This window comes from Lissotriton vulgaris, chromosome 5, assembly GCF_964263255.1.
Source record: "Lissotriton vulgaris chromosome 5, aLisVul1.2, whole genome shotgun sequence".
NCBI lineage: Eukaryota > Metazoa > Chordata > Amphibia > Caudata > Salamandridae > Lissotriton > Lissotriton vulgaris.
The window spans coordinates 239,298,493-239,322,984 of NC_141693.1; the positions used below are offsets into that span (position 1 = coordinate 239,298,493).

General features: G+C 45.6%; 1 protein-coding gene across 1 annotated transcript in view; it reads right to left on the reverse strand.

The window, feature by feature from the left end:
- LOC147710583 (uncharacterized) overlaps positions 1–24,492 on the reverse strand; it is a 49,569-nt gene that overhangs the window by 12,807 nt on the left and 12,270 nt on the right. The window lies entirely within an intron of this gene.

The following is a 24,492-nucleotide window of genomic DNA, read 5'->3' on the forward strand; positions in this document are numbered from 1 at the left end:
GCGGCGGTGCGCCTCCCGGCCGGACGAGCCGTCAATATTGAGGTTCACATTTGCCCAAAAGCAAGGTGCACTCACAATCGGCATTACATAGGGTGAGGGAAGGGGAGCAGACACGCCCAGCGTCTGCAGCCCCTGATGCGTTTCGGACCTCCGCCCTTCCTCATAGGTACGCTGCTTGCAGAAAGAGACCAGCAAACTGACTTTCCAGATTTCTCCTTTAATACAGCTAAGGTGAGTAAAGTTGCAGCCTGGGACTGGTAGTCACAAAATAATACCCATGTGGGTTGCTGGCGTCTTAAATGCACAATATCAAAGTTCATGATAACAAAAAGTGCCGCCCACACCTTCCCACATTCTGCCACTTGCCAGTTTGTCCCACAAAGCCATCAAAGAACAGCTTCAGAACCGCTAAGCATGTGCGGGGGTGCGCCTCCCGGCCGGACCAGCCGTCAATATTGAGGTTCACATTTGCCGAAAAGCAAGGCGCACTCACAATCGGCATTACATAGGGTCAGGGAAGGGGAGCAGACACGCCCAGCGTCTGCAGCACCTGACGCGTTCCGGGCCTCCGCTCTTCCTCATAGGTACACTGCTTGCAGAAAGAGACCAGTAAACTGACTTTCCAGATTTCTCTTTTAATACAGCTCAGGTGAGTAAAGTTGCATCCTGGGACTGGTAGTCACAAAATAATACCCATGTGGGTTGCTGGCGTCTTAAATGCACAATATCAAAGTTCATCATAACAAAGGGTGCCGCACACACCTTCCCACATTCTGCCACTTGCCAGTTTGTCCCGCAAAGCCATCAACAAACAGCTTCAGAACCGCTAAGCATGTGCGGCGGTGCGCCTCCTGGCCGGACCAGCCGTCAATATTGAGGTTCACATTTGCCCAAAAGCAAGGCGCACTCACAATCGGCATTACATAGGATCAGGGAAGGGGAGCAGACACGCCCAGCGTCTGCAGCACCTGACGCGTTTCGGGCCTCCGCCCTTCCTCATGGGTACGCTGCTTGCAGAAAGAGACCAGCAAACTGACTTTCCAGATTTCTCCTTTAATACAGCTCGGGTGAGTAAAGTTGCATCCTGGGACTGGTAGTCACAAAATAATACCCAGGTGGGTTGCTGGCGTCTTAAATGCACAATATCAAAGTTCATCATAACAAAGGGTGCCGCCCACACCTTCCCACATTCTGCCACTTGCCAGTTTGTCCCGCAAAGCCATCAACGAACATCTTCAGAACCGCTAAGCATGTGCGGCGGTGCGCCTCCCGGCCGGACCAGCCGTCAATATTGAGGTTCACATTTCCCCAAAAGCAAGGCGCACTTACAATCGGCATTACATAGGGTCAGGGAAGGGGAGCAGACATGCCCAGCGTCTGCAGCACCTGACGCGTTTCGGGCCTCCGCCCTTCCTCATAGGTACGCTGCTTGCAGAAAGAGACCAGCAAACTGACTTTCCAGATTTCTCCTTTAATACAGCTCAGGTGAGTAAAGTTGCATCCTGGGACTGGTAGTCACAAAATAATACCCATGTGGGTTGCTGGCGTCTTAAATGCACAATATCAAAGTTCATCATAACAAAGGGTGCCACCCACACCTTCCCACATTCTGCCACTTGCCAGTTTGTCCCGCAAAGCCATCAACGAACAGCTTCAGAACCGCTAAGCAGGTGTGGTGGTGCGCCTCCCGGCCGGACCAGCCGTTAATATTGAGGTTCACATTTGCCCAAAAGCAAGGCGCACTCACAATCGGCATTACATAGGGTCAGGGAAGGGGAGCAGACACGCCCAGCGTCTGCAGCACCTGACGCGTTTCGGGCCTCCGCCCTTCCTCATAGGTACGCTGCTTGCAGAAAGAGACCAGCAAACTGACTTTCCAGATTTCTCCTTTAATACAGCTCAGGTGAGTAAAGTTGCATCCTGGGACTGGTAGTCACAAAATAATACCCATGTGGGTTGCTGGCGTCTTAAATGCACAATATCAAATTGGGCAAATGTGAACCTCAATATTGACGGCTTGTCCGGCTGGGAGGCGCATCGCCGCACATGCTTAGCGGTTCTGAAGCTGGTCGTTGATGGCTTTGCGGGACAAACTGGCAAGTGGCAGAATGTGGGAAGGTGTGGGCGGCACCATTTGTTAAGATGAACTTTGATATTGTGCATTTAAGATGCCAGCAACCCACATGGGTATTATTTTGTGACTACCAGTCCCAGGATGCAACTTTACTCACCTGAGCTGTATTAAAGGAGAAATCTGGAAAGTCAGTTTGCTGGTCTCTTTCTCGTGAAGTAGTGTGGCTCACTGGTTAGAGGCGGCAGACCCGAGAGCAGAGGACGGCCCGGGACCAGGGTTCGATTCCCGGCGCGGCAGGTTTCTGGACCAGGGTCAGCGGACTCGATAATTCTCTCGCCTCGGTGCCCACTCTGATCAGCGATCACACTCGGCAACTCTGGGCATTAGCTTGCCTCATCTTCACTAACGGCCCCACCAGACCGCCGGGGATGCCTGGTCTCACCCTGGAGATACCCATTAAGGGACCATCTCTCAGGGAAGCCAGGAAGGGTTTCGCAGCGGTCGAAGCGCCTTGGGACCCTACGGGTAAGTAGTGCGCTATATAAATGCCTATACATTTATACATTTATACTCTTTCTGCAAGCAGCGTACCTATGAGGAAGGGCGGAGGCCCGAAACGCGTCAGGTGCTGCAGACGCTGGGCGTGTCTGCTCCCCTTCCCTGACCCTATGTAATGCCGATTGTGAGTGCGCCTTGTTTTTGGGCAAATGTGAACCTCAATATTGACGGCGAGTCCGGCCGGGAGGCGCACCGCCGCACATGCTTAGCGGTTATGAAGCTGTTCGTTGATGGCTTTGCGGGACAAACTGGCAAGTGGCAGAATGTGGGAAGGTGTGGGCAGCACCCTTTGTTATGATGAACTTTGATATTGTGCATTTAAGACGCCAGCAACCCACATGGGTATTATTTTGTGACTACCAGTCCCAGGATGCAACTTTACTCACCTGAGCTGTATTAAAGGCGAAATCTGGAAAGTCAGTTTGCTGGTCTCTTTCTGCAAGCAGCGTACCTATGAGGAAGGGCGGAGGCCCGAAACACGTCAGGTGCTGCAGACGCTGGGCGTGTCTGCTCCCCTTCCCTGACCCTATGTAATGCCAATTGTGAGTGCGCCTTGCTTTTGGGCAAATGTGAACCTCAATATATATATATATATATATATATATATATATATATATATATATATATAACCTACTGGCGGTCGCCAGTAGGTAGTTATAGTTAGGATGGTTTTCTATAGGAAATCCGCAACAGTCTATAACTTTGGCGCCGGTTGAGGAATCTGCCTGTAATTTTCCTTAAATTTGCCCCGCTGCGCTCCGCTCCTTCCCTGAAAGTTTGAGGGGGATTCGTCAAGCGGGGGCCCAGATAAAAGGGGGGTCCCAAAACGTGTTTTCCCCATGTTAATTTCCATAGGGCGGTTGGACTCACTTTTAGCCCGAACGGCTGAATGGATTTCCACAAAACTTGGCAAAATTGTAGGGACTGGTAGCCCGATGTGCCTTTGCTATGTCTCAAGATATGCGCTCCAGTGGATTTTGAGTAATTTAGGTTCAAAAAAATATATATATCTGGGCGGAGCCTAACCACACATCTGATCTGATTGGCTGTCAGCACTTCATCCAAGAAGTGTTGGCAGCCATCTTGGGACCAATATACATGATAGCACCTCATTAAAAAGCATTGTAGTTAATAAAGGGTTTTAGGACTTTAGTTACATTATAAATCATTTCTTGATGGTACCATACTCATTTTAGGAATTGTGGTGTGTTCTAAGGTGATTTTACCATGTGAAAAAGCCTTCTGCTGTGATATCATGAATCATGTTTGAAAGAAAACTAATATCTCATGATTTTCCCACAGTGGTTTGGAAGGGGGTCTATAAGTTAAACTGAAAGCATATTTTCTGTAAATTCACATTATCTTCCTCAGTCATGTGAGAATGAAGTCTGACATTCTCAGTAAAACATGTACATCCAACAAGGACAGAGACTGTCAATTGATTCCTTTGTGTTCTACTGCAGCCTCCTAGAGTGTTCTAAAGAACAACTAGAGCGCTAACAGTCCTACTTATTACAAAGGTATAGCACACCTGAAGCCATCGTGATGGAAATAAAGTGGTAACTCTGAAAACATTTAATTTAAAAAGGAACAAAATGAGGGGTATATTATGCCATAGAAAGTATTATTAGTGCTGCATAAAGAAAAATTAGGGCACATTTTGAGTGACTTCTCAAATCCTCTTCTATTTCATTAAAAAATACTGACATGCAGTCTCCCAAGATGGCCACCAGAGACAAAAGAGCCTAAATGTAGCCCAAATATCACCCAGATGTAGCCCAAGTATAGCCCAATGACAGAATGTCCCAGAGTGTTCTAAAGAACAACTAGAGCGCTAACAGTCTTACTTTTGACAAAAGTATGACACACCAGAAGCCATCTTGATTGGAATGAAGTGGTAAGTCTGAAAACATTTAATTTAAAAAGGAACAAAATGAGGGGGTTCATTTTGCCATAGAAAGTATGATTAGTGCTTCAGAAAGAAAAATTAGGGATCATTTTGAGTGACTTCTCAAGTCCTCTTCTATTTCATTAAAAAAAATCTGACATGCAGACTGAAACATGCACTTTGAATACCAGCAGCAGACTTACCTGGTGAGCAGTAGCTTTACTACAGTGATCTAATGAGCAACTACAGTGCTAACATTCAGAATTTATGGCAAATGTGTGACACATCTGAATGCCTTCTTGATGGAACCAAAGTAAACAAGCATTGAAAATGCAATCGATCTCGCCCTCGTTTAAGTTAAAGCCATTCTGTTTGTAATGAGGTGGCTTTTTAGCTTTGCTTTTATTCGTGTTTTTTAAACTTTCATGTAAATAACATGCATCTGTATCCATATATATATATATGTATGCATGCATTTATATTTGTATTTATATAGATATACAGATTATATATGTTTATATATGTATGTATATATATACTCGTAGTGTTTTGTGTATATATAGACACATACATATATATAAATGCATATGCATATATATGCATATATATATGTGTATATGTGTGCGTGTAGAGAGAGGTAGAGAGGTAGAGGTAGAGAGGTAGCGGTAGAGAGGTAGAGACTAGTAGAGAGAGAAGTAGAGAGAGGTAGAGAGTAGAGAGTGAGTAATAGAGAGTAGAGAGTGAGTAGTAGAGAGTAGTAGAGAGCAGTAGAGAAAGTAGCAGAGAGTGAGTAGTAGAGAGTAGTAGAGTGAATAGTAGAGTGAGTAGTAGAGAGTAGTAGAGAGTGAGTAGTAGAGAGTAGTAGAGAGTAAGTAGTAGAGTGAGTAGTAGAGAGCAGTAGAGAGTGAGTAGTAGAGAGTAGATAAGAGTGAGTAGTAGAGAGTAGTAGAGAGTGAGTAGTGGAGTAGTAGAGAGTGAGTAGCAGAGAGAGAGAATAGTAGAAGAGAGTGAGTAGTAGAGACTAGTAGAGAGAGCGTAGTAGAGAGTGAGTAGTAGAGAGTAGTAGAGAGTGAGTAGTAGAGAGAGAGTAGTAGAGAGTGAGTAGTAGAGTAGTAGAGAGTGAGAAGTAGAGAGTGAGTAGTAGAGAGTAGTAGAGAGTGAGTAGTAAAGAGTGAGTAGTAGAGAGAGAGTAGTAGAGAGTGAGTAGTAGAGAGTAGTAGATAGTGAGTAGTAGGGAGTGAGTAGTAGAGAGAGAGTAGTAGAGTAGTAGAGAATGAGTAGTAGAGAGTGAGCATTAGAGAGTAGTGGGGTAGGAGAGAGTAAGTAGTAGAGAATAGTGGAGAATATTCCAAAGTTTGGCACAGCACCACTTGCACAATAAGTCCAATCAAATCATATCACTTAGAGTCCTTATTGATAACTAAAGCACTTTTTAATCTTTTGCAAGGAAGCTTTGCAGCAGGCCATTCAATAAAATTGAGGCGCTGAATCTTGGTGTATATTCAAATGCTTTTATTTTCCTTAAGTTTATGTACCACAGCCAGCCGAAACGTTTCGTTCTGTACAACAGAACTTCTTCTGGGCGTTCTTATTTCCTTCAAGTTATGTCGGCAATCTGTTGTCATATAACTAGCTATTTCTTCCAAATGTTAGACGAGACGTAAGTACATTCTTATTCAAAGTGACTAGGAATCAATTTTACCCACACAATTCAGGCAGACTTGAGTAATTTTTAGCATCCTCAAAGTCAGTCTTTCAAAAATTCCAAAGTATAGGACATGATAATCCAAATCCAAATGTTTCTCAAGAAAAGTCATTTTCAATCATTCAGAATATCGGTGTTTGGGCAGATATGACCCAGGGACCCCCAGTATGCAAGGGGAATTAGTCCCCCCTCTGCAAACGCGCCAGTGGCCTGCGTTGCAGAGAGGTGTAAAAAGGGGCATAGCCTCATTACACCTCTGTGCAATGCAGCCCCGGGCGCATACTGGAGGTTTCAGGTGGGCTAGTTGGCCCCCAGGGACCCCTAGTACGCAAGGGGAATTAGTTCCCCCTCTTCAAACATGCACGGGGGCTGCGTTGCAGAGAGGTGTAAAAAGGGTGTGGCCTCATTACACCTCTCTGCAATGCAGCCCCCTGGTGCATACTGGAGGCTCCTGGTGGGCTAGTTGGCCCCCAGGGATCCCCAGTATGCAAGGGGAATTAGTTCCCCCTCTGCAAACGCGGCAGGGGGCTGCGTTGCAGAGAGGTGTAACAAGGGGCATAGCCTCATTACACCTCTGCAATGCAGCCCCTGGCGCATACTGGAAGTTCCAGGTGGGCTAGTTGTCCCCCAGTATGCAAGGGGAATTAGTACCCCCTCTTCAAACAGGCACGGGGGCTGCGTTGCAGAGAGGTGTATAAAGGGGTGTGGCTTCATTACAGCTCTCTGCAATGCAGTCCCCTGGCGCATACTGGAGATTCCTGGTGGACTTTCAGATCTCATATAGTTAGGAATTAGCATTAAAAAAACCTTTGAAATTCACTGAAAAAAACATAGGTTTCAGTGCTTATAAAGTTAGGAATTAGCATTTAAAAAACCTTGCAAATTAACTGAAAAAAACATAGGTTTCAGGCCTTATATAGTTAGGAATTAGCATTTAAAAAACCTTTGAAATTCACTGAAAAAAACATAGGGTTCAGGCCTTTTATAGTTAAGAATTAGCATTTTAAAAACCTTTACAATTCACTCAAAAAACTATACGTTTTAGAGGTGTTATAGTTAGCTGGACATTTCACTCATACAAAACCATTGGAATTGCTCCTATATAGTTAGTTGTACTAACTATACTTCGCTCTTATATCATATGCGCTCGGGTGCTTCCGGGTGCGCTTACGCCGTGCGTATCACGCGGACGCGGCTACGCGATACGTCACAATGATGTTTTCGTTCGCGGCAATAGCGCAAACGGGACGCTCACCGGTACGCGTACCGGGGCGTGCCGCAATACTGCGTTTTCCGGTGCGCACACCGGTACGTGCACCGGGAGCGCTCCAGGGCAAAAAAAATGAAGAATATACATTACAAAAATAGTATTGCATAAATATACAATATAGGATTCATTATTAAAAATATTATATTTGATAGCAATAGAAATTTGCTATTAGAAAACCTTTGAAATTCACTGAAAAAAACATAGGTTTGAGGCACTATATATAGTTAGGAATTAGCATTTACAAAACCTATGAAATTCACAGAAAAAACTATAGGTTTCACACCAGTTATAGTTAGGAATTAGCATTTAAAAAAACTATTAAATTCACTGAAAAAACCATAGGTTTGACACCAGTTATAGTTAGCTGGAAATTTTACTGACATAAAACCATTGAAATTCCCACGTTATAGTTAGTTGGACTCACTATAACTTGCGCACCTGCAATGCACTGCTGATGACGTCACATATTACATCACTCATGACATGGTCAGTGACATCACTCATGACATCACTGATGACACCATCCTTGTGACAGAGTGACAGACCTCCTTTCAGTGTAATGTAACCCTTGAAACACATATTCAAAAATAGAAACTAACATTTTCAAAAAAATAGAGATACCCATACCAGTTACAACAACCAATTCAGTAATACCACCATCTATATACACATCCACTCATTCACCAACAGTTCTATATAGTCACTCATACATATATTCACTCATCATATGTAGTGAAACACCTTTACATCCTGTTACAAACCGACAGTCATCCAAAAGTTACTCACACACAAAATCACACATGCAAATAAACTATTGAACATCCATGTATTTGCATATACAGCTAAACACACACTACCACCTTACTTCTAAGGAAACTTACACATACGTACTCTCTTAAACAATCACTTATAGAAACACATACATATTTAAACAAGAACTCTTTCAATCTCTCACTCTCACATATACTCACTTATATACATCAATACTCACATATACTAGATTAAAACATATGTAGTTACTGATAAAGACACTAGTGAGACAGTCATTCACTCACTAACACACACATATACACACTCATCCACCCATACAGTCCTGCACATATGCTGTCTTCAAAACACATACAAACAGTGAGTCAGTCATTGATGCATCTATGTGCTAAGTAACACCCCCACCAAACCATACAGACACTCATACTGATACTAAAAAAACATCTAATAACCCATATACACACACATGTAGCTACTCACCAACCCATGCAGCCACTTATACACAAAGTGAAACACTGATACAAACATTTAAATATTTAAACAATACTCGCTAATATATGTATTCACTAAGGTACACTTAATAAGCCAGTTAACCAATCAATTTAAAAAAAAAAAAACATCCATTAAGACACTTATTTAAACATTTATTCTTCCATCGACCTTTACATATACATATATAAAGCATATTTATTTTTCAGAAAGACACACATTCACTGGATGGTGTCATGAGTGATGTCACTGACCATGTCATGAGTGATGTAATATGTGACGTCATCAACAGTGCATTGCAGGCGCGCAAGTTATAGTGAGTCCAACGAACTATAACGTGGGAATTTCAATGGTTTTATGTCAGTAAAATTTCCAGCTAACTATAACTGGTGTCAAACCTATGGTTTTTTCAGTTAATATATATATATATATATAACATGGTATTTGTATAGCATGAATCTAGTCAAAAAGACAACGAAGTACTGTACAGGGTCAAAGATAAGTATAAAATCAACAAATGATAGGAGAAGAATGTGCTCATTGGACTGTTACTGCATTGTGATGTAGTGTTCTTTAAAAAAGTGTGTCTTCAACTCTTTCCAAAATTAGAGCTGCGTTACATTAGATTAAGTCACTGCCTCCTGAGAGTGACCATGTTTGGTGCTATACTCACCTCAAAGTTTGGCTGGAGTACATTTAATACTGTTTTGACACCTTTAGGGTTGCAGTAACATAAGATTCAGTTTGTGAATAACAATGGTCTCACTCTTTTGTGAGTGGTACATTAGCATGCCGCTCCTTAACATCCTTCCTGCCCCTCTCTAAACCCCAGTTAAATTGTCTTAAACTCCTCCTATTGATGTGCAAATATTCACCATTTTATAACTACTCTCCATAGTCCCATTCACATGTTCTACAAAAACATTTCCGTAGGAGTATGGAGAACGCCTCCACTTTGGAAGAGATCTCCTCACAGACACAATAGAAGGGTTGGAGATTTTCACTTAGATACCTTGCACAAAACCTTCTGAGACACAAATAAGCTTACTCAGTTGAGGGAATTTCAGTTTCCGAAGTGGAATATATTCTTATTTTATTTAAATACAGCCACTGCTGAGCAGGGCATGAATACAGACAGGAAAGGTTCACATTTTGTGTTTTTGGAGTTGCTTACACAACAAAACCCATTGGCTCATCCAAGTCTGCATTAAAAAAATCTTCCTCTATATTCATTCATTTAAGAAATAGAGGGTATTTGTAAAATAAATCCCCGAATATGCTGAAGGAATATGATCAATTTTACATTGTGTTTGTTGACATTTAAAAATGAGATATAAAAATTGGAGGGGATCAGTTTTTTTTCATTGAAAGCACTATGGACTTGGTTCCTTTTCCCTAACAGGCTTTCAGTCTAGTTCTTGTCCCTCCTCTAAGAGATGTTCTACATTGCTGTTCCTTCTTCTTCTTCCAAATCTACGGAAAAAGGCAGAGATGCTGAGGCAAGAACCAGTTGTCTCCTCTTCTTCTACTGTTTCTTTTGCCATGTCTAGGGCCGGAGTGTCCTAAATTACAAGCCAAAACAAGAAATAAAACGAACATTGTTATTTATTACTCACTTAAATTGACCTATAGCCCACTCCTCCTCCTTAAAGGCACACATGTTCGCTTAACAAACAAAATTAAATAACGACTAATGTGAACACTATTTAGGCAACTTGATACAATATTCCTTCTGAATATAACACACCAGTTCATTTGTTGGACCACATTTTTTAAAGGGCTGTACAATCCTCTTCTAACTCTATCATGCATTTGGTCACTGAATCCACAGAAATTCTGTTTAAAAACTGAAATGTCAATGTCTAGTCTAGCCCAACCTGAGCTGTTGTAAAATTGATATGTAAGTTGTGTTGAACTGCCATTGTTGAACAATCCCACAATTACGTTTTTGCTTTGGGCCTGGTCTGAGAGATGTCACAAAGAAGATAACCTCAATCATGGGATCATATCTCTGCAGAAATATGGAGTTTTAAAGGAAAATATTACTCTGTCTTCCTTAAGTGTCTCAAAAAGAGCACTGCTGCTTTAAGAACTTTGGGACACCTTTCCTGAAGCCTCCTTCCACACGCATAAGCTCGATAAATGCATCATCCACTGCTTCACCTAATTCTTTTTATTTATGCCAAATAGGCAGGATTGAGGGATTGGCTACTCCCTTGCTTGCCTGTTCTGGAAACTGCTGGTCTTCTCCCCCTGCTGCATCCCCTTACTAGAAGGGGCGCATTATGCTACCTTTTTTGGGGGCTTATTTGGATATGGAAGATATTGATTCCCAATGCCACTCTCTCTGTTTACAGCATGCTTCAGGCGGTTGCATGGCATGCAACACAGTTCTCAGTAGCTGACCCTTACAAGACCAAAGTCTTGTGGCTGGCAAACCTTAATCTTGTGAGCTTTTTTCTGAATTAAAAGTATCCATGTGAAAGCATTTATTCTTGATGACCCTCAAGAGCTGGGTATCAAAGGTGATCATGGTCTTTTAAGGTGGATGGAAAATGTCACACTTATTTAATTAAAAGGTATTATTTGGGCGTAGGGATTGTATCAGAATTGGCAGCACTTATCGTTACCAGTAATAGGGTAACTACCTCTGTTCCACCAGAGGCTTCGGCCATCCACTCAGGAGGGGAAAACTCCTGGCAGCCACATTTCAGAGTATATGTCAGAACTAAGCTGTAAAGTGTTGGTACTTCTAAATGACCTGTTCATTCCTGAATAGATTTGTACTCTATCACATAAAGATGCTCCTTCTGTGGAACCCCAAGCAGCATGTGTCTGCTGAACAGACTCCTAGAGGAAAATACTCAAAGAGATAAATAGAGCTTTAGTTAAGTCCCTCTCTTTGTAGGTTGAGCCTGTCTCCCTTTCCAAGGTCCCAGTTCATCAGTACTAGGGCCTGGTACCAAAGATCCTGAAAGACCCCATCCTACCCTTCAGCTGTTAAAGCACACTCCATAAATGGATAGAAAGGAAGGTTTTGAGATCAGATTTGACCCCTCCTTTGTTTCTAGAGCCTGCTTTGGAGTTCTTCTGATTTTGTACATTTAAAGAAGTAAGCTAAGTAGAAGGAGAGGGAAGAGGATAGCGAAAGTGAGGAAACATTCAATAAAGGGATTGAGGCCAATTGCAAATGAAGCAGTTTGGACATCTGAAAACTCAATGCAGGTAATATAAAAGACTTCAGTGCCAAAAAGTGGTGAGGCAACAAATATCTCCTACGATGAGCAGTATGGGAAGCTCGGATTTCTCTCTGTCAGATCACCTCTACTGTAGCTCTCTCCTGATGACAGGGGCTCCCTTCATTTATATCCCACTTTTCCTAAGCAATTCCTGTCTTCCACATATGCCAAATTAAAATCAGGATCCATCTGAAGGTTTTTAACCAACATACAGTAGCGTAGATGATACTGTACATCAAAACACTATTGATGCCCCCTGTTCTTTCTTCTTGGTTGCCACTGCTTCTGCTGCAAGTGAGTTTGTAGCGTCCCCTTTGTAAATGTCTGAGATATTTTATGGAGCTGCCAAATCGGCTAAATTAGCCAAATACTTTACGGATACAGGTTTGCAAGCATTTTCTAGACCCAAACATTTTGCTTAATGATAATGAACCATCCCCACACTCTTCTCTAAGATAAAAAAATTATACTGAATCTAAAACTACAAATGCTGATACAGAGCAGAAGCCATTACAAACAACAAAATATGTTCATGTATTTACATCTTCAGATTGTTTACCTCTTTTCTAAATGATTTCGGCAGGTCTTTTAGGGTTTTGCCTTAATGGCGCCGTACCCAGCAAATTGAACTGAAAACTGTTGTAGATAAAAGTAAAATTGGGTTTTTCTCTCTCTTTGCTAGGAGCAGTTCGAGCAGTGTTGCCTTAACCCCTTTGCTGCGGGGTGTTTCCCCCCCCGCTGTATGGGGGGGGGGGGCGCGCGTGGCGCCGCCATGCTGGTGGAGCTCCACTCATGACGAGCTAAGCTCGTCACGGCCACACCCGTTTTCGAACGTTCAGCACAGCGGAGAAAATATCCCCGCGTGCGAACGTTCCAACGGCCGTGACGAGCTCAGCTCGTCATGAGTGTAGCTGCACTGTGCCTCATGACGAGCTGAGCTCGTCATGAGCATAGAAGATTTTAATGATTTTGAGGCTCTGGGCAAGGCACATTTTGGCATCCCCTATTAGTGACAACTTCTAATGTTATTGCCTGAATTGTGGTCATTGAAGCCTTCATGATTCCAAACAAGCTTTCAGAAATGGGATTCACTCAAGAACAGGGGCTCCAAAAATTCTTAAGATGACATTGTGCAGGGTCAGGGGTAGAAGTAGGCAGATAGAAGGAGAAAGGTTTAGATATAGAAATGGACAGAGGGGGGGGACGGGAGGAAGGAAGGGAGGGAGAGAGAGAGAGAGAGAGAGGGAAGGAGAGAGAGAGAGAGAGAACGAACGTGAACATTTACTTTCCCAGGGTTGCCCTTGGATGTTGGGGCCAAGGGCAATTGCCCACTTTGCTCATGCATTAAAACACTGCTTATTGAATCTGCTGCTATGTGAGCTGAAGAGTGTATCCGTCCACTCACATAGCAAGGAGGCCTGCATGGTCTTTCCCTGCCCATGGAGATGCATGGGTGGAGTGAACAAAGCCCTATGCCAGTGCCTTCACTGCTCCCCACCCCCCCAAAATATCTGATGTCTGCTGATAGACCTCGCCAACCTCCTTGTTTAGTTCACATCCCCACAAGCACCCCACTCCAGTCACTCATTTTGGTCACTCCCCTCTTTCCCTTGATTGCCCAACTCTCCTCTGCACTCCCACTGAGCACTAAGGCCTGCACTCACCTCCCACTCCTGCGCTTCTGTGTTATTCCCCTCGGCTCTCCCCCATGCTTCATTTGTTGTTGATCTGGAGTGCTACCGGCCTCTGAACCTGCTAGGCATTCATACCCACTTTATCCTAAATTCCTCACCCTCCCAAGCTACCCAAGTTACTTCCCCTCCTCACTCTAACCCGGGAAGCGTAAGTGAGCGAGAGGAGAAAAAAAAGGCAGGCAGTTGGAGCGGGTAAGTCAAAAATGGTTTTGCAAAATGGTTGTGAGTTGAGTGTGTATGTGGGCTTATGTCTGTGTGTCTGAGAGTGTCTGTGTGTGCAGGTATATCTATGTGTGTGTAGGTGCGTGTGTGCATGCCTGTGTTTGTAACTGTGTATGTGCGTTAGTGCATGTTTGTGAGGGTATCTTGCATGTTTGTGAGGAGCAAGTATTTGCTTCCACTCGTTAGATGCTGGACTTGACACAAAAGTGCTAATTCCTGGCAATCTGCAGGGCCTGGCACACTGAGGTATTCCCTGGCAACATGCAGGCACTGGCAGAGAGGTGGTGATGCCTGGCAAAATGCATGCCCTGACACAATGGTGGTTATACATGGCATCATGCTGGGCTATCATACTGGTAATCAATGACATAATTTGGGCAGCCAAGGCAGAAATAGGATCATTTAGAATACATTAGCATCAGGCATGCTTGGAGAAGAGAAGAACGAGTACAAGTGATCATTTGTTAAGATTACATACTTAACTAACATCTCCAAAATCCAAGACAAATGGCTTTTGAGGTGAGAGTTGTACAAGGCGAAACCTATTGCATTCATAAATACTAGTTTCGACATTAACATCTCATGCCTCTAACCAGCCTCTTCAGAGCATGGAGACGTCTGTGTTGTTCAGGTCAAATTCTGATACCTCCTCTTTAAAATCCTTGGATGCAAAGTCCAGAACACCAAAAGTAAAAAAAATGACTATTTGTGGTTACGCGAGTCTTCCTCCTTAATCTGCTCTTCAGAAGGGACTGGGTCGAGGCTCATAATTTGAGTCCCCTTTAGACAAACAGGATCAAGATGCAATTGAGGAGTTCCTTTTTTGTTGCAGAAGACAAAGAGACAGCCCTTGTAGCTCCTGCAGGACATCAGTTTGTGTGCATGGCCATGCTTGGGTTTATATATCTTCTCCATACGGAAATGTACGGATCTACCATTCAATGGAGGATTTGTCTGCTTCTCATCAATGGATGTGATGCTGGAGAAATGTAGGACTGGGGGGGACAGTGCCTTATGTATGAAACACTTTTGTAGACACACATCACACAATTCGCAAAATCACATTATTTGCATCCTTCAAAGTGTGTTTATTTTTTAGTGTACTAAACACCTTTTGTGATTCAAAAAAGAATTCTGCAACTCATTTCAAAATTGTAATTACTGCCTACAGTCACTAAGTTTGCATCAATGCTTCTCTAAGGTGTTGCACCCTTTTCTAGTGGCATACTTGGATCACATATGTCCTTACCATTTAATGTGCCACTATAATATTGTAGTGGCCAATGACTCATCTGCTGGACTCTAGTGGGATTAGCCAATGAAATGTGCTGATACGTGGAGTGTTGCAAAGGATAAGTTGGCCTTATTAGCTAAGGATGTAGTAAGCATATTTAGGGCAGACAAATGACCAGCCTTTCAGCATGAAACCCTGGCTGATTCCTAGTTAGCCATGGGTGCATTTTTATAGTTCTCGCACTTATTCCAGCCATAAACCGGGACATTGAAAGGGGCCATTGTATCCCGGGTATTACAAGGTAGTGTCACAAAAAATCATGACAAAACGCGCAGCGATCCTAAGGCGAAGTGCCTAGTGAACAAGTTACTTACCTTCGGTAACGCTATTTCTGGTAGATACTATATCTGCCTGTGGATTCCTCACCTTGTGAATATCCCCCTTGCGTCAGCAACGTTCAGAAATTTTCTTCGTAGCACGCCGACGTGGGCGACGTCACAGGAGCACGGCATCGCGCGCGACTCCGTCTGACGTCACCGACCCCATATCAGGCCCACGCCGGCGTGATGACGTCAGTTCCACCCTTTTTTCCGTGCCTTCGAGGCACACGGACGGACCAACGATAGCAAACATGCAAATATACAATGTACACAGTACATATAGAACTAAATCAATACAATAGTATTATAACCATATATACAGAAAGACCAGGTATAGCAGAGTGGACAACGGGGAGGCGGGTGGGTCAGTGAGGAATCCACAGGCAGATATAGTATCTACCAGAAAAAGCGTTACCGAAGGTAAGTAACTTGTTCTTCTGATAGATACATCTGCCGTGTGGATTCCTCACCTTGTGAATAGATTCCCACAGCAGTCCCCACTCCCGGAGGAGGGTGTCCACTCTGCTACACCAGGAAGTCTTGGAGGACAGAGCGCGCGAAGTGGCCATCCCTCCTCACCTCGGTATCCAAGCAGTAATGCTTCGCGAAAGTGTGGAGGGAGGCCCAAGTCGCGGCCCTGCAAATATCCTCAACAGGTACACCCCTAGACAAAGCAGATGTTGCAGACTTTGCTCTAGTTGAATGAGCTCTAATACCCTCAGGAGGGTCCTTACCCGCAAGGGAGTAGCAGATCTTGATGCACAGGATTATCCACCTGGAAAGAGTGCGCTTGTGCACCGCTCTGCCCTTCTTGCAGCCAGCAAAGCCAACAAACAGCTGGTCGTCCATCCGGAAGTCCTTAGTCCTGTCCAGATAGAAAGACACCGCCCTCTTAGGGTCCAGGCGATGCAGCCTCTCTTCCTCCTTAGACGGGTGAGGGGGAGGATAGAAGGTAGGAAGGGTAATGGACTGCCCAAGATGGAAAGGAGTCACCACCTTAGGCAGAAAAGCAGCCCTGGTCCTAAGAACCATCCTTTCAGCATGAATGGTCAGGAATGGGGGTTTGGAACTTAGAGCTTGAAGCTCACTTACCCTCCTTGCCGAGGTGATTGCAACGAGGAAGATAGTTTTAAAAGAGAGAAGCCTCAATGGACACTTGTGCAAGGGTTCGAAGGGAGAACCCATTAAAAAGGTCAGCACAAGATTCAAATCCCAATGAGGAACAATAAAAGGAGTAGGAGGAAACATATTCATGAGACCCCTCAAGAATCTCAAAACCACCGGAGATTTAAAGAGAGAAGGCTGATCCGGCAAACATAGAAACGCCGATAAGGCCGAAAGATAACCCTTGACCATGGCCACAGCGAAACCTTGCTGTGCCAGATAAAGGGCAAATTGTAAAATATTAGACAAATGAGCCTTCAAAGGGTCAATATCCCTCTCCCTGCACCAAGAAACAAATTTTGTCCAACTATAGGAGTAAATGGACTTAGTGGTGTCACGCCTGGCAGAGAGAATGACATCCACCACCTCGTGAGGGAGAGAAAAAGAACTCAAGTTGCCCCGTTCAATCTCCAGGCATGAAGGTGTAATGTCTGGAGGTGGGGGTGTAGAACCTGCCCCTCCATCTGAGAGAGGAGGTCTGCCCTGTGAGGGAGACGGAGTGGCGGGTGAGAGGATAGGTGGAGTAGGTCCGAATACCACACCCTTCTTGGCCAATCTGGAGCAACCAATATGACTTGGGCCCGGTCTTGACGAATCTTCCTCAGAACCCGAGGAATCAAAGGTATGGGAGGAAACGCGTAAAGGAGTCGATCTCCCCAACTCAACTGAAACGCGTCCCCCAATGCTCCTTGCATCGGATACTGGAGACTGCAGAATGAAGGGCAGTGAGCATTCTCGCGAGTGGCAAATAGATCCACCCGAGGAGTCCCCCACATCTGAAAGATGTCGTGAACAACCTCCGGGTGAAGCCTCCACTCGTGGTCGGCAGAGAACTGCCGACTGAGACTGTCTGCACGCACGTTCAGAACTCCGGCCAGATGATTTGCCACCAGACAAATCTGATGGTCCTGAACCCAGGACCAGAGACGCAGAGCCTCTCTGCAGAGACACTGCGACCCTACTCCTCCCTGCTTGTTGATGTACCACATCGCAGTCGTGTTGTCCGTTAGGACCTGTACCGAACGACCGCGAAGGGAAGGGAGGAAGGCCTTGAGCGCCAAACGTATCGCCCTCAATTCCAGAAGGTTGATGTGAAACAACCTTTCTTCCAGAGACCAAAGACCTTTGACCTCCAGGTCTCCCAGATGAGCACCCCACCCGAGAGTGGATGCATCCGTTATCACTGTGGCCACTGATGGAAGCAGTTGAAAAGGCTTTCCTTGCGACAGATTGCCTTCCACGCCCCACCAAGACAGATCCGCTGCAGCTTCCCTGGAGATCTTCACTGACTCCCTGAGATCTCCGTTGTGCTGATACCACTGCCTGCGGAGGCACCACTGGAGCGCCCTCATGTGCTAGCGTGCATGACTGACCAACAGAATGCAAGAAGCCATCAGACCGAGCAGGCGAAGGACCTTCAGGACTGGAACAACCGCTCCATTGTAGAACAAAGGAATCATTTCCTGAATGTCGTGAATCCTTTGAGGTGGAGGGAATGCACGACATACAGAAGTGTCCAGTACCGCACCTATGAACAGGTTGCGCTGGGAGGGCACCAGGTGAGATTTGGGTACGTTTATCGAAAAACCCAACCTGTGTAACAACTGAGTTGTCTCCTGCAGATGATGGAGCACCATCTCCGGCGACTCTGCTTTGATCAGCCAGTCGTCTAGATAAGGGAATACAGGAATCCCTGACCTTCTGAGATGCGCAGCCACCACTGCCATCACCTTGGTGAAAACTCGAGGCGCAGTAGTAAGTCCAAACGGGAGGACCGCAAACTTGTAGTGCTGCAATCCCACCGTAAAACGGAGATACTTCCTGTGCGACTTCAGGATTGGGATGTGAAAATACGCATCCTGCAAGTCGATCGACACCATCCAGTCTTCTTCCATCAGCGCCAGAAGAACCTGAGCAAGGGTGAGCATTTTGAACTTCTCCTGTTTGAGATAGAGGTTCAAAATCCTGAGATCCAGGATCGGCCGAAGCCTGCCATCCTTCTTGGGAATCAAGAAATACGGGAGTAGCACCCTTGACCCCTCTCCTGCTCTGGAACCACCTCTATTGCACCCTTTCGAACCAGTGCCAGGACTTCCTCCTGCAGGAGAAGCAGGTGGTCCTCCGAACAATAACCTTGGCAAGGAGGGTAATTGGGAGGGAACCCCTGAAAAGGAAGTGCATACCCATTCTCTACGAGATTGAGAACCCAAAGATCTGATGTAACCGATTCCCAATCTCGTAAAAAGTGAGTAAGCCGACCCCCTACTGGCCCTACATGATCCAGAATGGTGGATCTAGGGCTGCTTTGCTGATGCGGGTGGGGGTTGGGCATTATTGGAGGAAGTGGAGGAAGAGGAGACTTGACGTCCACGTCCACGACCCCTCTGTCTACCTCTATAGGACCTATATAGAGGGTTTTGCTGCTGCTGCTGTTGTTGTTGGCCCTGCTTGAAGGGACGAAAAGAAGATTTACCAAATCCCTTGAATTCTCTAGTCGTCGACCCTCTCATCTGCAGACCCAAAGATCTTGCAGTGGCACGGCTGTCCTTAAACCTCTCCAAGGCCACATCAGCCTTCTTACCAAAAAGGCCAGTTCCTTCAAAGGGTAAGTCCAGCAATGTAGACTGCACATCCGCTGAGAAATCAGATTACTTTAACCATGCGGCTCTCCTGGTCGCAATGGATGAGCCCATAATTCTAGCAACAGAATCCACAGTGTCCATGCCGCTTTGAATGACCATGCGGGCCGCAGCCTGAGTGTCAGAGATCACCTCATTAAAGTTTTTCTTATCCTCCTCAGGAAGTTTTGATGACAATTGCTTCACTGAGTCCATCAGCGCGTGCACATATCTACCTAAAAGGCAAGTAGCATTTGATGACTTAAGAGCCATGCTCCCAGAAGAGAAAGTCTTCTTCGCAGACTGATCTAATTTCTTAGACTCTTTGTCAGCTGGCACTTGAGGGAAAGAGCCTGCAGCCCTATTAGAGCAAGCCGCCTGAACCACAAGACTTTCCGGAGATGGATGCGTAGAAAGAAATGCAGGGTCATCAGGAGCCACCCTATAGCGCCTTGCAATAACCCTTGAAACTGCAGGAGCAGACAACGGCCTCTTCCAAATCTCCTTAATTGGATCCGTCAAGGCATCAGTAAATGGCAGTGTAGGCTCCACAATCGAAGAAGGAGAATGCAAGACTTCTGTGAGGATGTTGGGCTTGTACTCCACTGTGGGCAGCTTTAAGCTAAGAAGATCAGCAGCCTTCCTAATAACCACGTGATAGGGTGCCACGTCCCTTGATGGTGCATCAGAAGTCGAAGGCAGACCCCACTCGGGAGAGAGTTCCAGACCACTAGCATCCCGAAGCTCATCGAAATCATCATCATGATCAGGAAGCTCGCCTTCTTCCACATCAGAACTTTCATCATCCTTTTGTTCGAGAAGACGCTGAGCTCTTCGCCTCGACCACTCCAAACGAATCGAAGTCAACGGATCCGGTAACGACTCCGACGGAGCCGGTTCCGACGTCGATCGAGGAGCCGGAGCAGGAGGACGAGAGTCATGAACAGGCGTGGTACCTCGATCTCGACCGCGAGGTCGATCCGGAGTCGGCGAAGCCGCATGCGGAGTAGAAGACCTCGGTGAAGCCGTACCGAGCCATGGTGAAAGAGGCGCCGGCAAGAAAGGCATAAATGGAGCAGGGACGTACGACTGAGGAATGCCCAGATTGTACGATAATGGACCCATGGAGCCACCAGGCGCTCCAGTGGGGTACATTGCCCTGGAATAAACTCCAAACATCGCATTGAGAAAATGCGAGGGATCCTGTCCAGGAAAGGAAGGGTACGGACCTACCGGATGTTGCAATGGAGGCCGTCCCGACACATCCTCACCCTGACCTTCTGTGTTCACAGGAGTCTCCGATGAAGCCGGTTCTTGAGGAGTCACCTCTTCCTCTTCTTCATGCTCCGAGGAAACCGGCTCAGGGTCCGGCTCCGGCTCCGGCGCCGGAGAACCTTCTCTTGACAAAGCAGGCGAAGGAGAGACAAAGTCTTTACGATGTTTGTGAGACCTTCTCTTCGAGTCAGAGGATTCCTTCTCCGAATGATGTTTCGAACTGTGCTTTCTCCTCCTATGCTTTCTCCTCGAGGAGCTCGAAGCATGTCCGGAAGCCGACTTAGATCTAGACCTAGATCTTTCTCTGGACTTCGACTTCGCTTTAGACCTCGACTCCTCTCCAGACCTCGAACCCGCTCTGGATCTCGACGCCGATCCCGACTTCGACCGAGACCTTTGCTTCGACTTCGATCTTCGTGACGTCGATCTCGAATGCCGTCCAGAGTCCTGTTTCACTTTCGCCAAAAGCAATTTTGCTTCACGCTCTCGAAGTGCCTTTGGATTCATCTTAAAACAGGAATCGCAGTTCTTGACGTCTTGACTCGAACCAAGACACCACAAACAATCCTTATGTGGGTCAGTGATGGACATCATGCGGGCACAAGACCTACATGGCTTAAAGCCTGTTTTCCTTGACGACATCTCCGGAGAAAAACCAAGTCGTAAGAGAGAAACAGTGACAATTATCAAACAGAAAGATACTAGGTATCGCTGAAGATCCCGAAAACCGTTAGCGTCGGAGACGCGGAAAAAAGGGAACTGACGTCATCACGCCGGCGTGGGCCTGATATGGGGTCGGTGACGTCAGACGGAGTCGCGCGCGATGCCGTGCTCCTGTGACGTCGCCCACGTCGGCGGACTACGAAGAAAATTTCCGAACGTTGCTGACGCAAGGGGGATATTCACAAGGTGAGGAATCCACACGGCAGATGTATCTATCAGAAGCGTGCTCCAGAATAAAACCCCATGCAATCTCATGCTTGGAATGTCTCAGCATGTGCCTGAACTCCTAGGGGCTCCTGTCGCCCAGAAATCCTCTCATGATCTGCTGAAGAACCTAAGACCAAAGAAATATCGAAGGGCTCACATGACACCCTTAAAGTAGGCTGCACCTGCATCTGCAGACAGTGCTGGGTGAATAACCAGACATTCTGGGTGCAGGAAAGAATACAGAAATGACATCTATGTGGTGCAGACCTCAATTTAGGCTGTCTTTTTCCAAGACACTAGAGCCATCATCCTGCCACACATCCTATTGTCAAAGAAGACTGGTCTTGTGTCCTACATCTCAATGAGATGAGGGATGACCCGGAATATTGGAAGCCACTGAATTCTCAGCTGAACAAAGCACTGGAAACTCATCGCATTGGGCCTCAATCGCCAAAGGAATCAGTTACCATCCTCAATGCAGACGTTGAAAAGCTACAGTTTCAATGGATGGTTAGGCTTGTCTTCCAGAGAAGCACCTCAGTAGTTATATTTTGATCTTTCGCTTATCACAATGAAGTCCTTGTACATCTGCCGTACTCTTAATCAGGCTCAAAGTCTCTGCAGGGATGGTCACTCAAATGTCTGCACATGGGGACACAGCACAAGAAAAAAATATCTCTGTCATACCAAGCATTTTATCTTAATTTTAATTTGAAACCACCATCTGTGTCAAGTAATGACTATGAATTCAGCCCAGTTTTGAGGAAAGAAAGGTAGTTGGGGGTCTTTTCTTGAAACAATAAAAGACACTATCACAATGCATCACTTGAGGTCACAGAAAGTGAATCCGTAACTTATTTATCCCTTAAAATCCCTTATGCAAGGCTCAATACCCACAAAGTATACAGAGAAGCACAATTAAGTATATGGTAGAGGGGAGAAGATTAGTGAAAGGAGATGGGGCCAAGAGCTACGCCTTCTTTGTGTGGCATACTTCATGGCTCTGCGTTATGCTCTTTATTATATGCATCCCAGTAGGTCCATATGTCCATGACGTCTGCTATTTACTGTAGACTCTATTCAGAGGATTCCAACAGTAATTAGTGAATGCTCATTATCACTTAGGCAAAGCTGGCACCAACAAAGTCTCACTCTGATAGTGACATCTGAATACCAAATTATCACCTTTTGATTATTCTTCCAGACCTCAGACTGGATCTGGAAAATCTTTAGATGTACCCATGCGTGCCAACAGGTGGTACCAGCAGCTCAGAGGCCATATTGTCCTCGTCAGACATGAGCTGCACTGGCCTATAAAGGTGCCACTCATACACGTTCGCAGTTACTTTTTCTGTGCCAAAAGACATTGATCCAGAGATACTGCTTGTCTCTCTTGAGGTCACTCTTTAGATTAAAGTTCTACAGTTTCAAAGGGGAAATGTCACCACTCAAATCTACAGGGCCCACACCCCGTGGGAACATCACAAACAGATGACTGTGACACACCTTCACTTGATTTGTCTGTCATGCCTGGGATTGCACCTTGATGCAAACCAAGGCCACCCAGGACCAGGAAGCAAAGCTCTTTGTGGGGAAACATCGCAAGACCCCAGGTTGTGATTAGTTGAGGTCCAAAGGCAGGTCCCTGTCTAGCTCCTGAGGGTGTACCCGCTGCAGATCCTCATCATGTTCTGAAAGCACAACAATTGCGGGAGGGGCACGGCCACTTGTCACCACTCTCTATCCCCAGAGAAGGCGCTACGGTGTCATTGTGTTTTCAGGTCATGCTCCTGAAGTCGTTCCACTTCAGAACCGGTTCGCCCCTTGTCCCATGGCAACCTGAATTTCTAGAGCCATTGGCGATGATGTAGCAGAGTGAGAAATTCCATGAGACCATGCTGCTGCTTATTAGCCTGTTACCAGCTCCCTCTAAAGCACCTTTCTGGCACTAAGGAGCTGGGAGGCATACCAACTGGGCTTCTGCTGGTGGGTTTGCATTGGCACCAGCTGGGCACTCTGGTTGCATTTTTGGTTCCCGAACCAGTTTTAGTACCGGATCCCTCGCCGATGCCACAACCCACGCAAGAACACGATCCGCCGATGCCGGCTCCATAGATGACAGCCAACCTATAGGACTGTCTGATCCTGAGCCAGCTCTAAGCTGACCTCGTCTAAAGCTGCCCGCTGCTTTAACTAAGTCAGAGCAATTCCACCAGCCTCTTGAGTCTGACAAAGTGCCTTTGCCCTACAGAAGGCTTTATGTACTCCATGAATGGCAATGGAAACATTAGCTTTTAAATCTTGTGCAATCATTTTCTGCTTGAACTTGAAAAGATTTAACACTGTAAACGTTATTTTGTATTGGTACCTCTACCCCACCAAACTTAAAAGGATCTTTCCTAGCTCTTCTGACCTCTGCTGGTATGGATGCAGCCTTCTTGGGATATTCCCCATATGTGGTCGGACTCCCCGACTATCGCCCTTTTTAGGAGGAGATTCTAACTCATATTAAAGGAATGCTAGGTTGCCGCATACTGACCTCTATCGAGAAAGTTCTTCTAGGCATCAGAGATCCGGGGTTAAAGCATCAGACAAAAGCAGATAGCTTGATTTTAAGGGCATGTCTAGGAGTAGCCAAAACAACAATGGCTGCAGCTTGGAAAAAGAGAGAGACTCCGGCTGTGTCATTATGGCACTCACGGCTCTGGAGACTACTCACGATGGAAAGATTAGCAGATATCTTCATAGATGATTATAAACGGTTTGAGTATCGGTGGGGCCTGCTGGTTTCCTTTCTCTCGAGTGGCCTCCCATCAGCGGTATGCCCACCTTCGATAAGAGCACTTCACATTTTCCAGCTTTAGGATGGTTTCTCGCCCTTGGCCGAACACTTTCAGAAATACGTCTAATCCCTCTTGGCCCTGCAAGACTATCTTAGGGCATGAACCTCGGTTCTGATGCAAGACCGACTACTCTTTGCCACT